The sequence below is a fragment of the Lynx rufus genome, unplaced genomic scaffold (assembly GCF_022079265.1).
Source record: "Lynx rufus isolate CCGP_SWC_20201006 ecotype Redwood Valley unplaced genomic scaffold, mLynRuf1.p SCAF_28, whole genome shotgun sequence".
NCBI lineage: Eukaryota > Metazoa > Chordata > Mammalia > Carnivora > Felidae > Lynx > Lynx rufus.
In genome coordinates, this window is record NW_025814843.1 from 11,895,491 (window position 1) to 11,919,253 (window position 23,763).

The window sequence follows — 23,763 nt, forward strand, 5'->3', positions numbered from 1 at the left end:
CTGTGGCCGTCGGTGGAGACCCAGCCCCACGCCCGCACGAGCTGGGGGCCGGGAGCCGCCGCTTCCCGGGGTGGGGCCGGGGTGAGCTGCTCAGGAGGACCAGCCGCGGCTCCAGTCTTTAACCAGGACTGGCTGTTGTGACACACGGGGACACCGATCTGAGCGCCGTGGACGGGTGGCCCCGTTACCCCCCTCCGCGGGGGAATAATGTGCGGTGGCGTCGAGAACACTCACCGTCTAGACTGGACGTGGGGTGGCCTGGCCGGGCTGGGAACTGCCCCTGGGAGCCGGTGGGTGCCACGCAGCTCTGGGGACGCTGGCCGGGGCACGTGGCTGCCGCCGGGGCGGGGGCTGAGGCCGCCGAGGAGCCCCCTCCTCTGACTCTGCCCTTCCCCCTCTACCGGACACGGCGGGTGGTACCCGCGGCCCTTCCGGCCACCGGGCCCCAGGGGCGGTCGCGTCTCCTACGGGGTCACTGCGGGAGTACGGGTGGGTTCCCAGAAACCGCTCCACGCCCCTCCCCCCCGTCGCGGCCTCCCCGCGACCCGGCGACGCTGCTGGAGCCCTGAGTGTGCACCTGCACCCGGCGCCTGGCAGCGAGCCCGCGAGACCCCCCCCCCCCGCCCCACTCGCGGAAACGCGCTCGGGCGGCGCCGGAGCTCAGCACTGAGGACCGTTCGATCGAAGCACGGCGGGCGCTTGACCCGCCCAGGAGGAGCAGGGCAGGGGCCGTGACGTGCCCGGGGTCTTCACCCTCAGTCACCACACCAGGGCAGCAGACGGGTCCCGCTCGCACAGCGGCTGGCGGATGGGCCTCGGGCGTGTTCGCAGACGCGTGTGCGCGCAGGGGGCGCCGCGGCTGCCCTCGTGCCTGCCCTCCTGACCACAGGACGGGCCCCTGCTCACCCGGGCTCCGGCGTCAAGTCGCTCGATGACCTGCCCCCCACAGCCGGAGCCCCCGGCCCAGCTGACGCGCATCGGGAGGAAGCCGGGGGGCCGCACATCAGAGGCCGCTTCCCTCCCTGCCCACCCCCTGCCGTCCAGACTGCGCCCCGGGATCGGCCCCACGTCGACACCACACCTCCCCAGAATCACCTGAGTCGGTTTTCCATGGCCGCGTGACAAATCACCACGAACCCCGCAGCTTCAGCCGGCCGGACAGGCACCGTCCTGCAGCCCCCCCGGGGTCGGGCAGCGAGGTGAGGCTCGGCCGGGCCTCCGCTTCCGGGTCTTCGGGCGTCTCCACTTCCGGGGCTCAGCCGGGCCTCCACTTCCGGTCTCCACTTCCGGGCCTCAGCGGGCCGCACCCCTCGCAGACGCTCGACTGGGGCCACGTCTGTGCCCAGCCTCACCCAAACTCTTGGCAGGTCATAGGGCCGAGGCCCCGGGTCCCTCCGGGGCCCTCCAGCCCACGCCCAGTCCTGACACGCGGGCCTCTCCTACGAGGGTCGGGACGTGGCTGTTGGCTTCTCTGGGGCTGCCGGGAGGGGGACACGGGGTCCCACCTGTGTCACAGCATCACGGGAACGCCACCCGTGACCTATGCCGCATCCCGTGGCACAGGAGCCTCACAGCCCTACCCTCACCCCGGGGGCAGGGGTCCCACGAAGGCACGAATGCCTGGAGGCCGGGCCCCCAGGGACCCCCCCCCCCGGGTCTGTCTGCCCAGCACCAATGTGGGAAGAGTCCAGAACCCGGTGCCTTCATCACTCCCCATCGGCGGCAGAGTGTGGTGGGCGTTTGGGGGCGTCAGCGCCGGTCAGGGCTGTGTCCCCAGTCCACGCTGGCCACCTGCGAGCTCCCGTTGATAATCAGTCGTGCACAGCGCATAGTGGATCTTCCACTATCTGGGCTTCAGTGTTGCCCCCACCTCCCACGGCCCCCTCGTCCCTTCTCCAATGCTCACTCCCCGAGGCCGGGACTCCAGACCCAGCCCTTGGGGGCCGTCTCTCAACCCCACGGCACCGGGTCTCACGGCCGTTCTGCACTTTGATCGTCAGAAACTGTCATTTGCTTTTCACTGCAAATACTTGCCTCCAACCTACCTGTTGATTTCCGTAATTATGTTTTTTTTAATTCCTGGGGCTTCTAAGTGATTCTGATCACCATCTGAGTGGCTCCGTGGATGGTGCCCCCGCACGTCTACTCGAGGATGTTAAATACACTCAGAGCTCTGTTAACTCTGTTTCCTCAGGTGTGAGCTTCTCCGTGTCCACCTTGCCATCTCTCTCATGAAAGCTCCTGGTTTTCATGGATCGAATGTCGACGGCTGTGCGTTCGTGACAGGCGAGAAGGAGGTTCGCCATCAAGTCAACCACCCTGGCGATCCCGGGTTTGGGAGCGCAGCCGATGACCCCGTGGATCACCCCAGGTCACCTCCAGCTTCCCCCATCCCGCTGACTCCCAGTGGGACCCGCCTGCTTTCTGAGGCACGAACCCGGCTGTGTCCCGGGCTCTTACCGCCTCCTGTTTCTCTGTTTGCTGCCTCTCAGGGTGGGCTCCGTTCCTGCCCGCTGCTCGCCCTCCTTGTGCTCCAGCACAAACACGTCACGGCATCCATTTGATTTGGGGACGGGAGGGCTCAGCACGTGCTTGCTTCCCCAGCCACCTTGGGAGCCAGGTCCCTGGTGGTGAAAATCAGATCAGGTGACCTAGGAGCATCACACGCAAGCACTGTGTGACCCTGGACGACTGTCTTCTCTCTGAATCTCAAGTTCCTCGTAAAAAAAAAAAACAAAAACTTGGGGCGCCTGGGTGGCTCCGTCAGTTGAGCATCCGACTTCGGCTCAGGTCATGATCTCGCGGTTCATGAGTTCGAGCCCCGCGTCGGGCTCTGCGCTGACGGCTCAGAGCCTGGAGCCTGCTTCGGGTTCTGTGTCTCCCCCTCTCCCTCTCCCCCTTCCCTGCTCACGCTCTGTCTCTCTCTCAAAAATAAATAAAGATTAGAAATATTTTTTAAAAAACCCAAACCCTGAAAAGTTTGGAAGAAGAACTATCTAAGACCTCATCCAGCTTGGGCGTTCTAAAATCCTGATGTCATCTGCACAGCCCGGCCAAAAAGGACCACCCGTGCCCGTGCTCAGGACGCTGGCCTCAACAGTGACACCATCACGGCCAGACCTTCGCTGGAGAGGCTGGTCTCTGCCAGGTCTTCCCAAAAATGGATAGTGCCCGTGAAAAGCATCAGATACCCTCAGGATGATTTTTGTGTATTCCTCCCATTCTTCATGTTTTAAACTCGATAAACAATCACCATTTTCAGTTCACTAGAAAAGCTAGATTTACATGTTCGCATCACTGGCTTTTAAGCCAGCGAGGATGGGGACAGTCCTGTATTCCGTATTCACTTTTCTGGCCTCAGCTCCTGGCACGGGCCTCGTATGCAGGGGGCGGGGCAGACATCAGGGGAGGGAAGCAGGGCGGCGGGACGGTCCCGGACCATCTGGCTTCAAAAAGTTTTCCAGGAAAACAACCACTTCCCGGAAAACGCTGCCTCGCGCTCCCGTCTGTGAGCTGGGGGCCGTGGCTGAAGCGGAAGGTTTTTGTCCAGGGCCCCGCCGGTGGGTGTTCGGGAAGACGGCCTAACGGCCTCCCTCCACCGTCGCCCCCGGTTCAGCCGCTCGGCACCTCAAGCTGAGCGTCAAACCCACAGCGACACCTGCCCGAAATGGAAACCTCCTTTCTGTCATGGGCCCCGAGGTGTGAGACGGAGACACCCCTCCTCCCGAGGGCAGCAGAGGAGGGCAAGCGCGTTTGGCTGCGCGTAGCAAGGAGAGGGCGCACAGCCCCCCGGGCGCTCACACACACACACGCCGGCCCAGGCCGGGGGCATCGGGCACCTCCTCCCAGCCCCACTGCCCAGGGGAGGAGGGGAGGGGGGACGTGCAGGGGGTCTGCCCCCCCGGAGGCCGGAGCCCCCACCCCAGCGGCACCGCAGAGTCTGAACCCGCGAGTGACCCGTCACCGTGCCACAGGTCGCTCCAAAACCGCCACGTTAAACCACGGCTCGGAGCAAACGCTCACAGACTCGGAGTCTCTGTGGGTCGGGAGTCCAGGCACAGCCGACCAGGGCCCTGCAGCCCTCGGACCCGCAGAGCCCTGAGGGGGCTGACTGCCAAGCCCCTCGCCCGCCGTGGACAGGATGAGACTCCTCTCGGGTGGTAGGACAGAGGACTCCCCCCCGCAAGGCCCTCACCCACGTGGCTCACTCGCTCTGTCGGAGAGCGGAGGGGGGAGGGCACAGGGTGTGAGCAACGTGGACGCCAGCCTTGTGACCCAGCCCCGTGGGTCCCATCACTTCGCTGTATTTTCTAGAAGCGCCCAGAGGAGGGGCCACAAGGGGCACGCGGGCCGGAAGGCAGTCCCTTCGGGAACCAAGCTCCGTTGGAAGCCCCCTCCCCATCGCCCCGCACACCCCGGCCAAGTGTCGTGGCCCCGCCTCTGCACGCCCCTCTTCCTGCAGCCTCCGCCCTCCAACTGCAGACGCAGACGACCGTCCAGGTCCCCACATTCAGCCTGGAAGGGGACCCGCGAGGGCGGAAAACGACGGCCAGGCTTCAGGCTCACCCGCAGAACAGCTCAACGTAACCCACTGTCCCCGCCGCCCACACTCCCCTCTTCCGAGGCCACGTGAACCTCCATCACATAATGAAGGGTTTGGCTCTCCGTGAGAGACCTTAAACGTCACCTTTCCGCCAGCCAGTGCGCCCCTGAATGACACAGAGTCTAATGAGATGTTCAAACGGAAAACACTGAGCGACTCCTCGCTTTTGTCCCGACGCTCACTCAGCCGCGCTGGCCCGACTACCATCCCCCATCCCCCGCTGAGGACGGTGTCGACCTGACCTGGGCAGTGCAGCTTGATCCCTGGGAAACCACCCACGTTGTGTCCCTCGCCTTATTAGCATTTATTTACCATGACAGATTTCCAGAAGGATGGAAGGATGATACGGTTACGTGTCAAGTCTTGACTCAAATGGCCCAGCAGCCGAGGGCAGGGGGACCATCCACGACCCACAGAGTCGGATGGAGGAGGCGTCCGGGTCAGGCTCCGTCCTCTGCCCCTCAGGGCACCGACGAGGCTCGTCCCAGCCACGGAGGCCGGGCCCTCAGGACTCTGCCAGGACCACGCTCTGTCTCTCTGTCTCCGTCCTTCTCCGCAGGCTGAGCTGTTACACCGTTCAGGGCCCGGATGCTGCGCAGGGAGCAAGCAAACCCTCAGACCTGCTGGTCGTGCTGGACAGCGGAGTCCGTGAGCAGACTGCCTGTTGCAGAGCACAGAGGGGCCACAGGCGGAAGTGCTGTGTTCTGTCAACAGCCACCTTCTGCTGGGAGTCCCTCTGTTCCCGCAGGAACGCCTGTCTGAACCCACAGATCACTGAGCCGTCCTGCCTCGAGTCACCAGACCAAGGACACGGGAACGAGGAAGCTCGGACGAGTGGACAGGCCACCAGGCCCGGGATCTGGGGGCTCGGGCTCTGGTGTCTGTGCTCTGACACCCACTCAGACCTTGTCCCCTGCCCTGACCCGGGGCAGTCGGGCTCTCTCTTTCCAGCACCGGGACTTGGGCCCCAAAGACCCCAGCCCGTCTGCTCGTGCGTGAGGGGAAGGCACGCGGTCGTGGGTCTCTCCCTGCGGGGAAGCAGGAACAGCACCTTGTGCAGAGACGAGAGCCCAGAAGGAAATGCCCCGGGGAGGACCGGCCGACGTTACGATGACAACAGAAACCCGAGACAAAAATTGCGCCCCTCGTCCCATCAAAACCTGCACTCGTCCCTGGGGCGCCCAGGTGCCTTTTCGCACGCCGACCTTCTCCCCGTGTGGGCAGACACAGCGCACGGCCGTTTACTTTCCTTCCTACGTAGCATGCTATCCCGAATATCTTCTCGGTTTGCGTTACCTTTTTAATCCCTTGTTGTCCCCCACTCTTCTCCTTTTCCCATGTTCCCGTCCAGCCCCCACTGTGCTTCCGGGGGGGACAGCGGAGGACCACCCCACCCACGCCGTTCCGTGCGCCCATATAAACGCACAAAGGCGTCCAGACCTACATCTCTGTGCCCGTAAAACGTTACCCACGGTCCGCAGACCGAGGTAGAATTCTGAAGGCCGTCGTGGGTTTTTGCAGCGACGTGAGCACACGAGGCCCAGGCTTTTCTGTCTTTGTAGTCTCCACCAGGCGATGTGCTCGAGGAACGCGGCATGACATCGTCCCGCAAGGACGTCCGACGCGAGGCGCATACGCCCCGTTGGCAGGAGGTACAGACATCCGGCGTGTTGGCCCATCCCTTTAAAATGTCTATCTTCCATTTGTCTATAAGACATTCGGTCGCACAAATACACACACACACCGTGGAGGTGCGAGCTGGCATTGACGGAGAGGCCAGAAGCCCTCGGAGACCAGCAGTCTACAGGAGGGGGGGTTCTTCCTTCCCGGCCGCCTTGGGCGGGTGTGCACGCGGCTTCTAGCGGGGCTGCCACCCTCTACGTGACAGCCCGTGTTGCTGTGCACGGACGTCTCCTACTTTCAGGACGGAGGGACAGACCCCCCAAAGGTGCATGCTGGCTCAGAGGCCGGTGGCGTTCTCATCGTGATGGATGTTGGGTGGCCTCACCCTCGAAAAGTCCGTAGCGGTTCATATCCCCACCAGAACGTGCCAAAGGCCTGTTTCCCCGAGTCCTCGTGGTTTGCTGATCCGGCAGGTGGGGGTGCCAGGTGGCTCTGATCCGACGGGCACCTTCGAGGGTGAGTGAGGGCGTCCGGCAAGGTGACGGCCGAACTCTTTCTTGCTCAAGTGTCTATGACTCTAGTGTCTCTTCTCAGAGCTCACCTGCTACAGGTGTGTTTCTCCCGGCCCCAGCCAGCCGCTTGGGAAGCCCAGGGACGCGCGCAGAGGTGGCAAAACCAGCGAACCAAGGGCCAGGAGGAAGGAAGGGAGGAAGGAGGAAGGAGGAGGAAGGAAGCTGAACGCCGTCCAGAAGATGGTCTTGCCGACCCAGCTCAACCGTACGAGACCACGTAAGCCAAATCCCAGAACAAACAACAAAGAGCGATGTGCAGTATTTGCAAGATGAGCACATTCGTAGTAAATATTTTAAGATCAATGGCTGCACAAAATGCATTTCCTGAGAGTTTCACTACAATGGCTTTGTCTTAAAGGTGCCATTTCAATAAATATTCACGGGGAAACTCGTTGATGTGTTTTACCACTTGGAGCGAAAACTTCAAAGGTCCTAGAAGAAAAGATGTAGGAAGTGTGTTTTACCCTCTTGGGAGAGAGCGTGGAGAAAACCGCATGGTGCGCTTCGGTTTTCCGTGATGACAACCCCTCCAGGGCCAGGCGCCCTGTCCCGCCCACCAGCCCTGGGCAGAGCCTGCTGGCAGGAAGGGGTGCGGGAGGCAGGGGTGCAGCAGGAAGGGGTGCGGGAGGCAGGGGTGCAGCAGGAAGGGGTGCAGGAGGCAGGGGTGCGGGCGGCAGGGATGTGGGCAGCAGGGGTGAGGGAGGCTGGGGTGTGGGAGACAGGGGTGTGGCACAAAGAGGTCCGGGCTGCAGCGGTGAGGGTGGCAGGGTTGCAAGCGGCAGGAGTGGTAGGCAGGGGCGCGGGAGGCAGAGGTGCTGGGGCAGGGGTGCGGCTAGGCGGACTCGCCTGTGCTCAGTGTCTCAGAGGCCCCGCCCACACCTGCCTGCTAAGAGCACCTGCTGTAACCCTGCAGGGCGCCCCGAAGGTCACATTGTCCCAGATCCTCCCCACTCGTTGTGACCGGCTGTGCTGTGCCCACTTCACCCACGAGGACACCCTGCCCCGGCCCTGCATCACAGGGTGATGACGTGCCCCCCGGTCCCCTTGGCTCCGCCCCCCACCCCCCTCCCCCCGCCTGGGTTTCTCACCTGAAGCTACTCCGGGCCTCTAGGAGCCACTGAGGCTGTGAAGATTGGAGGAAGCCAGTCTCCAGATGCCACCTGGGTCACCTCCCGGCCTCGGGGCCCCTGGCGAGCACAAGCTGGCTGCCTGCTCTGGACAGGAGGCCGCCGAGCTCCCGTGACGTCACCCTTCCTGGCCCCTTTTCCTGAGGCAGGAAGCGGGCTCCCAGGCAGAGCACTGAAAATCTGGCCGCTTATTCCTGCCAACTTCCTCAGTCTTGGGTAGACGTATTTACCGTTATAATGGCAAGTCGTACCGCTGGCAATGATCAGATCTGCTGCTCCTTTGTTTAAGACGCTGGAACCACTCCCGCGGCCCAGACAATTAAACCCAGATGCCCCACTTGGCTTGGCATTCAAGGCTCTCTGTAATCCGGCCACACAACCGTCCTCTTTGCGGCTGCCATCCCCAATCTGCTCGGCCACCTCAGACGCTGGCCTTCCACGCTCTTCCTTCTTCCTGGGGTGACTTTCCTCCCCGTCCCTGACTCCGAACGTTTAAACTTCTTTCACGGCCCAGCTACTTGCCCCCTCCGTCGGCCTTCTCTGCCCCCCAGGCAGAAATGGTGGGCGTCTCCTCCATCTGACGCGTCGCAAGCCGCTCCCCATCACGGGCGCCCTTCCTGCCTGCCGTTGCCGGACTGTGAGCCTCCGAGGGGTGGGCGCCTGACACCTGGTTTGACCGTGACAACATCAACGCCAGTAACCGCAGCTAAGAGCCAGGCAGGCTTTAAAATGCGATCCCGCTGGCTTCCCCAGATCGGTCTCCCGAGGCCCATACTGTGTTTACGCCCATTTAAGAGATAAGCAAACGGGGTTCCGAGAGAGAGGGTGGGATGGTAGGGCTGGGATTCCAACTCGGTTCCTGATGAACGGCCCTGACCCACTGGCTTCACTAGGTGCTCATTAAACGTTTGCTGACTGAATATTCGGACGCCGGGCCGCAGCCGTGACTTTGCCTGCGGGAACCACAGGCACCGGCAGAGCGGAGGCCGCTGGGGGGACGGGGGAGGAGCGACCCGGGTCTCCGTCCCAGACGAGCCTCCGGTGCTGGCGAGCACGTGGCAGACACGCTCGGCTCAGGGAGCGGCCACGTGCACCCGGGGCGCAGCCAGGGACAAATTCAGACTGTGGCCCACCTGCCCGCTGGCCACCGCCCAGCCTGACCTGACGCTCAGAGGGGGGGCCCCGTCCTCCCATCCTGGGGACTTCTGGAGACACGGGAACACAGGCATTCGGTCATACACACTCACGTGCACACCCGTGTTCACACACACACGCACACACCCATGTTCGTGCACACTCACGTGCACACACATGCAGACACGCTCATGCACATGTGCACACACACGTGTAATCACACTCACATGCACACACACATGCAGATGCACACGTGCGCACGCACACGTAATCACACACACACTCCGAGGGTTCGTCAGGCTTCACGGCACAAGCAGAGGGTGGGTCTGGTCTCCAGAGAGAAGCCCGTGCCGAAGGCCGGTGAGTGGGCGCCTCCCTCCCAAGCCGTCTCCGTTCCCGTCCGTGCTGGCTTCTGGCTTTGCACGCAGAGGTCAGAGACGGGCCGGAGCCCCGCGCGGGATGGGCAAGGGGAGCAAGAAGAGAAGGAAACACGTTCCACGTGGGGGATTTAACTTCCACTCGGCAAGAGTGAGATCCCTTCCTAAGGTGGTTCTGGAAACACGGAGGCGGTTCCCCTCCTGAACCGGGAGGGTCTGGAGGCCGTGACCACCTCCCCTTGGCCCCTGGTCTTCTTGTCACGAGAGCCGGGAGTCAGGGGTGGGGGGTGCGCGGTCTCTGCGGGGACCACACGGAGCGGGACGTGGCAAGTGCCCCCGTCCCAGCCACCCCGCCACGCGGCCAGCACTCAGCCCGCCCGGGGCACTCACTCCTACGGTGACCATTTATTCTCACTGGGTGTGTGTTTCCCTTTGGCCTGGGCTGGGGGTCCCCGCCCCCCAAAAGGACCTCAAGTCCCCTCTTGGTTACCGATGGAAAGGACGGGAAACCAGACGGGTCACAAGGGCTCATCCTGCTTTAATTCAGATGCCCGACGGAGGCTCAACCCCCTCGGGTGTGAAAGGGCAACACTCAGTCCACCCTCGGGAAGGGTCCTGTTGACCCGCTGACTCGTGTGAACGCCCTCCGCGAACCCCACACCTTCTGCCTCCGGAAGCCTTTCTTCTGGCTTTCACGAGGGGAGGAAGCTGAACAATTATGTGAGACTGTTTTTTTGCAACAAGTCTATGGATATATTTTGAAGGAGGCGAGCATATGCCTATTAAGCACGGGGGAAATTATCAGTGAATGTTTTAAAATGACCAATAAAAATGAAATTATCATTGCTCATTGTTTTTTATGGATCGTAATGTGTTTTGGTTTTTTTATTTTTTTCTGATGGAAATATCCAACAAACTCCCCTCCTAGACGCTGGCCGCTAATTACACAGTTAGCACACAGTAATCCATGCGAGCGGGTTCTCGCCTGTCATAATTCATCTTCATAAATGTAATTGGCCCGATGAAAGAGACCACGAAATAACTCTGCAAACAGCAGACAGATTCAATAAAAACTGATTTTACTCTCCTCTCTTCCAAAGCCACAAGCTTGAGACGGGAGCTTTTAAGCCCGGATCGGATTTCTTCTCAGATCGCCACTCCCCCCACAATGCGATCGTTACCCGACTATTTATCGAGGACCCCCTCCGCTCGAATCACTGGCTAAGTACCAGGGAAAAGCAAAACTTGGAACGAACTCCCGGCGGCCGGCGAGGAACCGACAGCCAGGCCGGGAAGCACGTGAGCGCGGACGGAAGAAACAGCGGAGCGAGCTGGACGGTAACGAATGTTCCAGAAGAGGCGCAGAGGTGGGGCTGCGGTGCAGAGGCCGCGGGGTGGTTTCCTGCAGGAGAATCTGCAAGGGCTTCATGGAGGAAGTGGCGTTTGTGCTGAACTGTGCAGGGTGAGGGGGTGGGGAGGAGCTGGGGCGGGCAGGCGTGCAGACAGAGGGGCTCAGGGCCCCTTCCCCCCCTGCGTGCGGACCCCGCCTGCCACACCCTAGGTGGAGGTGACTTAGCCACCAGCCTGTTCCTGGGGGCTCAGAAGGGTGGAAATGCCGTGGCCAGTGCCACCGAGCTTACGTCTGCATTTATGCGTGGACGCTGGAGCGGGGTCACTGCTCAGGTGCGGCCGCAGGTCACAGAGAAGCCCGCCATCCACCCGACCCCGTGGAACAGCAGACGCCGTTAGCGGGAGGCTGCAGGCGCTTCCAAGGCAAGACGTTGGGCCATTTACTGCCAAGCACTTCTCTCCGTCTCCGCCGCCAACATTCTCCCCCTCGAACGAACGTTCTGAGGAGCCAGGAAAAGACACGGGGAAGGAATGTTCCGGGAGACAGGAGGGGAATGCAAATGAGTCACAAAGCAGGATCCTGGGGCAGCGGGGGCTCTCGGGAGGGAGAGGCCGCGGGGGCGCCACAGGCGGACAAGGGAGTCTGGCGAGTGCCTGCCGGACTCGGAGGCATCGGGGCCGCGGGACAGACGTGTCAGAAGAGCGGGGCCGCGGGAGCAGAGCCCAGGTGGCCACAGCGCGAGGAGAGAGCTGGCGTAGGAGGCGCACAGCGCGCGCGGGCGTCCTGGACGGCCGCCACGGGGCCATGGGGTCTTTGCTCACCTGAGACCAACGAATGGTGGGGAAACGACAGATTTTTGCTTTTCCACCGGGGGAGGGGTGTGCTGCTCTGCCCTTTCCACCTGGAGGGTCTTTGGGACGTGTGCGCTGTGTCCCTCGGGAACTAAAACCTTGCTTGGCGGCCTGCATGCATCACACACGCGCCCGTCTGCTCCCCAGCGTGGCTTGTTCCCTCTGCTTCTCCTCCGTTGATCTGCTCCCCACTCTCTACCCCGTGGCTTCCTGGGGGACAGACTGAATCTTGGGTTCCAACACTTCACTGCTTTGTGACAGATTTTACTCACATCACAGCCCCACAGCCCTCCCCACTCCCTGACTTCTGGGTAAACCATGTGACTTGTTTGGGCCAACGAGATGTTAGCAGACGTGATGCAACCAGAGGCTTGCAAGGACCCTGTGCAACTGAGGTCGCTGTTTTTGTAACTCCTGTGATTCACGGAGAAGATTACGCACCAGGTCGAGGACACCACTTCAGACGGGGCCCAGGAGAAACGTGGCAAAGAGACCTGCGTCTACCCCGTAGCCTGGAGCCCTGCCCCGCTGACCTACAGCCTGAGTTAGATTAACCTAGATTAGCTGTACTGCCATCAACCCTCACATCCATGGTTAGAAGAAACGCTTTTTGCTTTAAGCCACTGAGTTTCGGGGTGGTTTGTTACACAGCACGGCTGCATTCGCTGACGGACACAACCCTGCTCGTTCAAGTCCCCCACACTCACTCCATGAGCCCGACTGTCACAGAGACAATCACTGGAAATAAGAAAGACTCCCCCCGTCAGGGTTATTCGGGATTTCTTCGAGAAGGCTTATTCCCCAAGTTCATACACTAAACACACAGACGCTTGTGCTCAGCCTTAGCAGGAGCGATGGAGGTCAAGCGTGGGGTGGCTATAAATTAGCACGAGACTCATTCTGTTTCTTTAAGCGAGAGAGACAGGCCTGTAAGCAAATAATCACATCCCAAGTACCGGCCACGTTTCTTATCCTAAGGCAAACCAAGTGGAGATTTGCAGATCATCATTTCTGCAAATGCCCTCGTTTATACTTAAAAGAAATTATCTGCGCGTGTTGAAAAAAATAAGATAAAATCTACAGTAATTACGAGTTTTCCTTCTTCTTTCTCACATACCAGGAGCCGGCGAGGAAGCGGAACACGGTACGGTCTTACCATATGTCAGTATCAAATACGTTTTCCTTTAAAGTGTGTTTTGTGCCTCCTTCTGGAAGACGGGGAATGAAACGTTCTCGTAAACAGACAGAAATGATTCACGGGATCATGATTGCTTTTCATCAGCTGTATCAATTATGCACAACGATGGGACGTGGGGAGGTATATTTACAACTTGCTAAGAACACTCCTTGGAACAATTCAGACCTCATCAGGTCCTGGTGTTCTCAGCCGAACACGGCTGGGCTGGCGGTCGCCTCAACCTGGTCCTCCCAGGCTGACCCGGCCCAGAGCGACGGCATGTGGGGGTGGGGAGTCTCTCGGGTCTCCTTCCACCGAGAAGGAGGAGCGGGAGGCCGGCTGCGAGACGGGCACAGATTGTTACCGGGTCGTCCGCGAAGCAGTCGGTCATCGAGCCAAACAGTAACTGTGCCAGGTGATGGGGATACAGCAGCAAAGCCCAAGAACCAATGCGCGGTCCCACCCCCGTCCCCCCACCCCCCCCATTTTACCATGAGCTCCTCCATCTACTGTGTCGTCTACGGGAAAACATGACCTGACCTGCCTGTCCCTCAATTCCCTCATCCATAAAATGACGTCACGGGACCACTGCCAGAATGACGTAGACCGATGTGCGTTATACCAGACGCAGCCAGGTGCCCACCCCATACCCACAATCCCCTTCTTTACTGGGAGGACCCCAATTTTCGGGGGTGGCTATGCATCCGGATGGAAGGCTCGCCTTCCCAGGCTCCCTCGTGGCCATGGGGGCCGCACACCTCGGTTCCCATCCGTGAGAGCAGATGGAAATTTCGGTGAGCGCATTCCTTCCTGAATAAAGGCACAGAGTTTCACGAGAGACACCGCTCGTTCGCCGTCTCGCCAGAAACGCACATTCAGGACATCCAGCCACCCGGGCCCGATGAAGCCACACGCCTGGGATGACCCTGACCTCGGACGCCCTCCTTGGGCACCTGTTCCAGCCCCGTTCCCGCGTAGTTCCGGGCAGCACTTGCTTCAGCCACTCTCCGGGGGCCTCGCGCTCCACGTGGACCAACGCATTCCTGACCGCAAACAAGCAGAGCGCTGGGCACGCCTCCAGCGTCGCTGATGTTGTGCCCACAGAGCACGACAGGGCGGGGAGGGGAACACAGGATGTCAGACACTTGGCGGGGCCTCCGATCCAGGCCAGAGGGAACGTTCTTGGGGAGAGAGGCCGGCGGGAGTGCCGTGGGCTCCGAGTCCGTGGGCTCCTCCAGTCCCTGCCATCCTTCTGTCTCACGGGGCCGTCCCCCGTTTCTGAGGCCTCCTGCCTTCAGTCTCCCACACTTGTTTCCAGACAGATCCTCCCACCGTGGGTCTGCTCACATCCCTCCTCCAGGCGAGAATCCCCCGAGAGCCCCTCGAGGCTTCCGTGCATCGGGCCCAGACAACCAATGCTGCTCCTCCACGGAGGCCCCGGCACAGCTTGGAAAGGCGCAAAATGTGTCTGAATCTAATTCAAGCCTTAAAAACACCACGTGATACGTTCTCGTTGGTTTCAGCAGACAGGAGTTTGAACCCCCTGCTGATGGGCTGAATTCGTACTCCAGGGAGATACTCTGTCTGCAGCCAGTGGTTCTGGGTGTCCCCGCAGTCCCCAAGCTCCCTGTCCTGGCGTCTGGACGGGACCCGAGGGGCCTCCCGTGACACCTCCTAGCCTTTCTGCGCACCATCCCCCCCCCCCCGCGCTGAACTCCCTCCTCCCTGGCCGGTCCGGCAAACTCCCGTGGGTGCTCCCGTGTCCGGGTGGTGATTAGAGTCTCCGACTGTGACACAAGGGCTGAATTTTGTTCATCACGGGGAGTTTTCTCGCTCACTCTGGCGAAACAAACCGCCCCAAGCAACCGTTCTGTTTGCTCGCAGTTTTGTGGTCGGGGTTCTGAAAGGGCTCCGAGGGGCGGCTCTCACGGGGACGCTGTTATGTGCTCTGCCCGTGCACAGGGTCACCTGAAGGTTCCAGGGGCTGGGACGCCCCAGGGGGGCCCATTGCGTCATGCGGGGCCACGTCCGGCCACATCGTACTGTCTTCGAGCCAACGCAGACTCGGGGAGCGGAGAACCAGACCCCAGCGTCCGACCAGGGCACATCACAGTATTTAACCCAGCTTACGACGAGCCAGCAAGTGAGTGAGGGTCTATGTCCTGAGAACGGAAGGCAAGTGCATTCTCTGTTCACCGTGCGGACCGGCCGCCTCTCTGAGGCTGAAGGACCAAGTGCGGGAGGGAGGCAGGCGGGGAGGGAACGTGTCCAGCTCCTGGGAAGGCCAGGGATAAATGATGAATCAATCCCCCTCCCCCGGGACCTCCTGCCCTCACGTGCCGCAAACAGGGAGCGGAGGGCGTGACGTTGTTTGGGGCCACATCGAGGGTCGGTAAGGGAGACGGAAATCGGGTTCAGTAGTCCACGCTTCCCGACCGGAGCCGCTTCTGTGACCCCCTCGGGGCCCCGGCAGAAGAGGGGTGCTTGGGGCAGCTCCTCTGAGCCCCTCCCGGGGCCAAACCCTGCACCCCCACCCCCACCAGCGGCTCAGCCTCCCGGGAGAGGCCGCGGCCGCCGACAGAGCTCGCCTTCCCCGGTCTAATATCCCCACATCTCCCATTAGGAGTTCAGTTATGGGAGCCTTCATAGCAGGTGTCATTAAATAGACATTAAGACCCAACAGGGCATGTTTTACGGGACCATTACCATATGCCTGATGTTTGTGGTGACAAATGGAGATCCAGCCGACCACGCGTGTGATAATGAGCCCGGAAACACCCCCTGGGGTGAGGTAATGTGATGGGGGGGGTGAGGCGCGCGCGGGCTGCCTGGTGCCCTCCACCTGCCTCTGCCCGCCAGAGGGGGCTGGCTCCTGGCGGCCGACCCGGCCTGGAAGTCAGCCTTACCCCGGCCTCCCGGGTCGGCCGTCCGGCCACCTGGCCAGCCCGAGCGTGCTCCAGAGAAGCCTGTCCTGCGACTTGGGGACAAACGGCCATGCTGCCTCAGTTTCCCCCACGCCGACTGGTCTTTGGGAACCAGATGCCGAAGACTAAAAGCGTGCTGAGCTCGTTCATCCTTCTGCTGGTCTGGAGGGCTCGAGGCCCCATCCGGGCGCGGAGAAGCCGTCCTCAGAGACCCTGCACGTCGTCACAGGTGATGGGTGTTGCCCACACAGCCATGCACCCGGAGCCTCCGGGACCGGCAGGCGTGGGGTTCTGCCTTCCCACGGTCAGAGGGCCAGCTCTGTGACTTGTCACGCAGACTCCGCTTCCCCATTTCCCTTCCCCGGGCTTCCCTGGGTGAGGACCATGGGCCGGGCCAGCCCCTTCCAGACCGTGACCTCGGGTGGTCCTGTGACTCACATTTCGAACCCCCGTCTCAGGCTGGCACTTTCTGCGGGCAAGCAGCCGGACAGGCGGGGGGAGGCTCGGGACCGGGCTCCGGGGAGGGGGGTGGGGAACCCGGGTGAACAAGGCCATGTGCCCGCTGGGAAGGAGGGGGATGGGGGCCGCCCTGAGCCCGAGGCCCCCGCAGACCGCAGCACCTGTCACGTTGACTGCCGCTCCGTTATTCATTTGTTTCTCATCTAATTTGTGACACTCACCTGTGTTGAACAGTCCAGGTCACTGGCAATCCGGGTACTCCTCGACACCTGGTCCTGAAATATTGTCCTTAGTTACCCCGAACTGATTGAGCGGTGAGAGAGAATTTCCAAAACTTTAATATTTTGAGACCCTTTTGGATTTACAGAACAGCTGCAGAGACGGGGCAGAGAGCTCCCGCCACCGCCCCCCGGGCATTAATAGGGCCTCATGGGATCGGACGAGCTCGTCGAGGATGGGACACGAGCCCCAGACCCCGACGCAGGTCCCCAGGGTCCACTCTGCTACCCGTTCTGCTCCCCTGCGACTCAGCCTGACCCCAAGGACAGGTTTCCGTGGGGCCCGTGGGCTGCGAGCCCACCACACCCGCCAAGTGCCTGCAGGGCAGAGGTGGTGCGTCCTCCCAGAAGCAGGGCCTCTCAGGGCCCCTCATGAGGCGGCTTCTCCCCTACGTGGAGCCCCAGGCGCCGTGCCCCAACCCCGCACGGAGGGGCCGTCTGGAGAAGCAGGGCCCGCTGCGGCCGTGGACGTCCCAGGACCCAAGGGCTTAGGACCGCCACGGTGCATGTCCCGCAGGGTCCTGGGCAACGAGGTCCCAGGACCGGGGCGGCCATGCCGAGCACCCTGTGTCGGGGCGGGGGCGGGGCCTCCTCTGAGATTTCCTGACCGTCCCGTCTGCGTGGGCGCTCCAATCCCGCTCACTGACGCGGGCGTCGGCATCTGCCGTGGGGGGACTGGTGGCCCCCAAAGAGAGGTGTCTGCACCCCGACCCCCGGAGCCTGTGGCCGTTACCTCAGTGGGAAACGAGCGGGTCTTGCCGATATAGTCAAATCACAGATCTCAATGTGACATTATCCTGGATTACCCCTAAATCCAGTGACAAGTGTCCTCACCAGAGACGTACACGGGGAGAGGCCACGTGAAGGTGAACAGAGATGCAGGGTCGCGGCCACAGGCAAGGATACGTGGGGCACAGCAGCTGGACGGGGCAGGGAAGGACCCTCTCCCAGCGCCTGTGGGAGAGGCTGTCCTGCCCACACTGAGTTTGGACTCTGGCCTCCAGCGCCAGGAGCGAATAAATTCCTGTTGCTGGCGGCCGGCACGCTCGTGGCCCCGGGAAGCTAATGCAGGATCCCTCGGGGAACCGGTAAGGAAACTGAGTCTCAGAGCAGCTGGGTGGCTTGCCAAAGTCACGTGGATACTGGGCATCAGAGCCAGGGCCTGCTCGCGGCCCGGGCGGCTCTGAGGTCTGCGCTGCGTGGCTCTCGGGAGGCGAGAACCACCTCCCCCCGCCCCCGGCCCCGGCCCCGATGCCAGGCCGCCCCGATGCCAGGCCCAGCCCTGCCGCTCTGGAGCCCTGCGATTTGGGGCAAAGTATTCAACCCTCACCCTCCCGGTTTCTGCATCTGTAAAATGGGGGGCGGTGAAAACAGCACTTTGCTCCCCGGGCTGCTGTGGATTTAAGGGAGCAGGCGGGTGGATCCTCGGACGGCACCGGGAGCCATGCCCGGAACGCGGCGGCACCGGGGAGGCACCTGCCTTAACCACGGTCAGCGGGGTCCCCGCCCCCACTGGGACCAGGGTGTGCCACCCTGAGGCCGTGACACTGTGGGGTGTCTGGCTCTTTGTTGAGAGGCCCGCCGGGCGCTGTAAGATCTGAGCCACGCCCCTGCCCTCCGCCCGCCCCACCCCCAAGTCCCGAAGAACTTGCCGGATCTGAGGGACACCCCAGCCCGCGGCTGGATCTCCTGCAGGTGGCAGGACGTGGGAGACAGGGCCGGGCGTCAGGCCCCAGTGACGGAGCCATCAGGGACCCTCAGCGGAGGCCCCCGGGGCGGGGAGGCCACCTGGGAAGCGGACGGATGGTGTCGTGAGCCCGCACCGGTGCCCCGTGTGCCACTGACTTTGCAGTCAGCGGGGGCAGCAGAAGCATCAGCCGCTCGTGGACACGGGCCTCCCTCGGAGCGTCAGGTGCGAGACGAACGGTGTGCCGGGCGCGGGGTCGGCGCCCAGTCTGTCCCGGCCAGCACGGCGCCGTGTTCGCTCTTCCTGTTCTTCCAGGCTGGCAAACTGACCCACGCGGGGACCGGGAGGGAGAGGCCCCAAATCAAATCGGAGCGCGTCTGATGGCCACCGACAAATAGAACATACACGCCCGGGACGAGGGCGGGAGCTGGGCGCGTAGTGTAATTTAGAGGAATGGCTTCGCCAGAGCAGACGGAAGCCGTGAGAGATTTACGCCCGTGTGACAAAGGTTCCCGAAAGCAGCGGTTCCCCCCCACCCCCGCCCCGGCCTGAAATGATGACATTTGCTGCCGGCAGACGCAGCTGAATTGGAAAAAGAGAGACCGCGCTCGAGGATTGTCACTTCATTTTGCTCTCCTGTGGCTGCCATCCAGCCGGCTCAAGTGCCAGCCCCTCTCGGGCCCCTCCCAGGGTCCTTCCTCTCCCCCTCCCCCCTCTTCTGCATAGAAGCCTAGAGAAGGAAGCGCTAAGGCCCTGGGGTCAGGAGGTCTGAGTTGATGTGGCTCTGCACTTGGATGGCTGTGTGACCTCAGGCCAGCCACCTGCCCCTCCACTGGCAGGGCTTCCCGGGCAGGGCTCGACGGGCGTGCCTGGACCACTGCTATTTTCTGAAAATAACAGCAGCAATGATGACACCAATACTGTTTACTAAGTATTTCTTCCAGAGCCCACCTGTGTCATGTCATCAATCCGTCAGGAAAACACGAAGGGAGGTGACCTCACTACTCCCATTTTACAGAAGAAATAGAGGTTTAGAAAGGTAAGATACTTTGCCCAAGATCAAGCAGCTCATCAGGGCCACCCTGTATGGTTGTTCAGGTTGTGTACTGCACAAAGGAGCTATGCCTTAGAGGATGACATTTACATTGCAGACAAATGCTGACTTACAGCATGAAGTGGGCACAGGGCTCTCGGGCGCCCCGGGCACGTTCTAGAACATCCTTCATAAACACACCCAGACACCCACGACAGGTCCCCGCTCAGGAGCACGGGCACTCACACCGTCTCTTGGCCTGACTGCCGCTGACTCCGTGTGGTTGCCTGGCTGGGGGATGGAGCAGGTGCACACCGGGGTCCCCGAGACCCGGAGCCCGAGGGCATGAAGCGGGCCGACCCCTGGCTGGGTTGTCTCGCCCTGGGCTCCCCAGAGCACAGAGACCAGGAAGAGGCTTACGTACCAGCACTTTCAAAGGACTGTGACCCCCACGGGCGCCCAGACCCGGCGGCTTCGAACGACACCCGCTCTTTTCTTGTGGTCAGGAGGGCAGAAGCAGTCTTTCTGGCCAAACCCAGGGGTCTGCGGGGCCGCACTCCCTCTGGAGGAGCCGATCTCCTGGCCTTTTCCAACCTCGAGAGCCACATTCCCTGTACTTCCCGGACTCCTGGCCCGGCATCCCGCCTCGCTCCCCGAATTTCCTCCTCCTACAACCAAATCTCCCTCCGCCTCACTCCAGAGAGGACCCCTGGGCTTGCACTCAGGGCCACTGCGGTCATGTAGGGTCACCTCCCTTCCCAAGACCCTAAACCCAGTCCTATCTGTGAAGCTCTGTTTGCCTTTCCGGGAGCAGGACCTGGGTGGGGCGGGGCGGTCATGCGGTCCAGGGGGCGGGCTGTTATGCGGTGCGTCCAGGGGGCCAAGAGGTGACGCATCGCCTGCAGCCTGTGCAGGAGGCCAGCCGCTTGGCTGGGAGGGGGCACCGCCAGGGTGGGGGGGGAGAGGAAGCACATTTCTGTGACCCCAACCGCTTCGGTCAAAGGTGCGCCCGTGGGGTGTGCACACGGCCCCACTTCTGGGTTGCGCCCAAGTGCATTCTGAGCTCGGGGACGTGGGAACAGACGAGGCCTTCAGGCTGTGGACTGGGGGCAGGCCCTGCTGACCTGCACAGCCTGGGGGTTGCCCGCCCGAGCAGGGCTGGGAGAAGCACAGGCCCAGGGGGCTGCAGGCGGTGCCCGAGAGGGGTCCCCAGCAGGTGCCCAGCTCCATCCTCAGGTGTGAGAAAAGTCTGGACGGAGGGAGCACATGTGAACTGAAGCGGGAGGCTGGCAGTTAAACCCCGGAACCCGCACCCCTCTCCCCCGCCATGCCCTCCGACCTCTCGCCCCACCTTCTGACGGGGCAGCCGTGCTGGGCCATCTGATAAGTGGGGAGGCAGCACCCCCACGCCCTCTCCCCGCCATATATGGGGGCTCTAGTAGTGACTCCAATTGTTGACCCCACACCATCACTTTTAGCTTGAAGGAAGAGAGCTGTTTTGTTTGGACCTGTTTTCAATTGGCATTAAGGTCTCCTGTGGGCCCACCCGGCCCTGAACCCCCCGCCCTGAACCCCGGCCCTGAACCCCGGCCCGGACCCTGGCCCTGATCCCGGCTGAAGCCCGGCCCTGACCCCAGCCCTGATCCTGGCCAGACCCTGGCCCAGGCCCCTCCAAAGCCCAACACAAACCATGAACTCGGCTGCCCCCTCGCAGGTCACAAGAGCCCAGAGTCTCGAGCCTGCTCGCCTTCTCTGCTCAGGGTCGCAGTGCTGCTGGGAGAGGACCGCCGGCTGAGCCGGGGCCTGGCCTCGGGCACTCCAGGCTGCTCACCCCCTCCCATCCTGCCCTTCCTGCTCCCAGAGGCTGCTCCAAAGACAACGCCTTGACCAGTGCCGTGGCCGAGAACACCTGCACCGTCCGCGTGACTGAGCCCAGGTGAGGCCTCCGCATACACCATCACCGTGTGGGGTGTGGATCAGAGACCCACTCGTCCGGCGGCTGCCTGAGATCAAACCTGTCCCCCACCAGCCTGGAGGGACGTCGCTGTCTTCCGTCTCTCCCTGCCCTCCGCTAACGGGGTTGGTTATAGATCACACCCAAGGAGCCTGCACCCTCGACCCTCAGGTCTGGCCCACAGAGGGGGAGCCCTAGGAAAAGGGGCAAGTGCCCCATCAGGAAGAGCGTGGGCGGGGTCGTCTGAATGACCTCGGAGGGCTTGCGGGCTCCTGGGAGAAACTGAGCCCGTGAGTGCATTTCCGGGAGACGCAGGTGCTCCCGCCCTACAGGTGGGAGGTCCAGGGCACCTGCTTCCTGGGGCTTCCCCGCTGACCCTGGGGACCAGGAGAGAGGCTGGGCCCCGAAGAGGGCTCCCGACCCGGCCTGCCCCCGTGTCCTTCCCAGGTGCTTCCATCCCCAGTCCTGCCCTGCCCCTGCCCCGTGTCCTCACCCCGACCCCTCCCTCCTGCACCTCTGCTCTCCGCTGACTTCTCTGGCGGCCCGGGTATCCCAGCGAGACTGTGCCCCAACCCCTCCCATCTGGAGGTGCAGGCCGGCTCTGGCTGCCCAAGTGAGGGCATCTGGCACCATCAGAAAATTCCACAGAGGGACAGTTGACCTGGCCTCCTGGCCTTGACCTTGGCCTTGACCATGACCTTGGTCCAAGTCCCAGTCCTGCTGCACTCACCCCAGGTAACCCCTCCACTCTGCCTCAGACACACCCAGAGGGCGCCCCCAGACCCGGGCTGGGCCCCAAACACAATCACTCCCCAGCTGGTTAACGTGAGCTCCTGGTTTAAGCGGGAAGACGGACGGAGCACCCCCTTCAGACTTCAGCTCCCACGTGTGGGTCTGGGGTCTGCCTCCAGGCTCCGTCACTTGCCAGCTCAGTGGTCAGGGGGTAATGTTCTAAGAGGCAACTCTGTGGGCCTCAGTTTCCCTTTCTCACCTCACAGGGACGTCCTAAGGGGGACCGCAGACCCTTTGCGGGCTGTGGAGTGACAGGCCGTTTCCCAATTTCTTTACCCCAGATTCGGGGGCTCCCTGGGGCCATCGACCACCTCTCCCCGGCCAGGAAGGGCCGTTCCCCCGACACCGCGGGCTCGAGGCCTGCGGCGTCCTTACACAGGGCTCCGCGAGCCCCGCCCGCTACTGCGACCTACTTTCCTTCCCGGCCCCGTAAAAGTGAGTTTGCTCTGTGCTGACGCACTTGTCTCTTTATTAGGGCAAACCGGGCCCTGGGAGGCAGCGTTGCAGGCCACGGCTGGCAAGGTTGCCATGGAAATTATCCACTTTCACTGAATTATTCATTTATGCAGTCCAGCTAGGACGTCCCCCAGGCTCACGGCTGTGACAGACAGACCCTCGGACGGACAGGCGTGTGGCAGAGAAAGAGGGTGGGGGCCCCCAGCGCCTGCCCTGGGCTGCGGGGACTTGATCCACAGTGATTTCCTGCCCGGACTCGGACTCCAGACCCTGAGGGGACAAGCCTCCTCCCCCGACCCCGTTTCAAAACCCAGAGATGGCCATCAGACAACTCAATCGGAAAAAGATCAATCGGAAAAATCAGCCCGGAATCATGCTCACCACAACGTTACCAGGGGTTGTTTCTGGGTAATAATATTTTGGGCAATCTTTTTTGAGTTTACTTATTTTGAGAGACAGAGAGACGGGGTGGGGGAAGAGGGAAGAGAGAGAGAGAGAGAGGGAGAGAGAGAGGGAGAAAGGGAGGGAGAGCGCATATGCAGAAACAGGGAAGGGGCAGAGAAAAGGAGAGACACAATCCCAGCAGCCTCTGCACCATCATCACAGAGCCTGCCGTGGGGCTCGAACTCCCGCACCCAAGATCACAACCTGAGCTGAGACCAAGAGTCGGACGCCCAACCGACCGAGCCCCCCAGGCGCCCCCTTGTCTGGGTGGTCTTCGTGCCTTTTGCCCTTGATGTATTTTTATTTTGTTTGAATTCCCTAAAATGAGCACACGTCAGCATCATCTGAGCTGGGGGCAGGGGAAGACACTTTCGTCGAGTGTCACAATGTCCTCTGTGGCACAGGTGGCCGCCCCCGCTGTGTGCACACCTCCCTGGGCACCACGCAGGCAGCACCCGACCCCACCCCGTACCTGTCCCGCCTGCGGCCTCAGGGACGCTGGCAGGTGGCCAACCCCAGACCTGCCCGGAGCCCAGAAGCTCGATCGGAGCTCACTCGACACCCCCGCCCACCCCCCCACCGGCTGCTCTCAGGCACCCACAGGCCGACCGCAGTGCGGGCCCCGATGTACCCTCCCCTCCAGTTCCTGAGAAGCCCCTGAACTGACCAGCAGAGAACAAGTGAACGCACGGAGCAGGGCTCATCCGCGCCCGGCACCTGGAGAGCGGAGCCCCCACCCCTGCGGCAGGGCGCAGGCCCGGAAGGCACTCCGGCAGCAGCGGACGAGGAGGAAGCAGCCCCAGAGAGCACCGCGAGTCTCCAACAACGTGGCCTTGACGGGAGCGCTGGGCATCGCGGACGTTACCAGCGTCCAGGGCCCGCTCTCTCGCCGAAGTGTCAGGAGATCGGTAAAGATGGGTC

The 23,763-nt window shown here is 62.1% G+C and overlaps 1 long non-coding RNA gene across 1 annotated transcript; it reads right to left on the minus strand.

Moving 5' to 3' along the window:
- Positions 1 to 10,498: 10,498 nt before the first annotated feature.
- LOC124519473 (uncharacterized) lies at positions 10,499 to 13,223 on the minus strand. Its single transcript, XR_006964114.1, has 2 exons — positions 11,609 to 13,223; positions 10,499 to 11,286 (listed from the first exon to the last, which is right to left on the minus strand). It is a non-coding gene; the product is annotated as an uncharacterized LOC124519473 (long non-coding RNA).
- Positions 13,224 to 23,763: the final 10,540 nt, after the last annotated feature.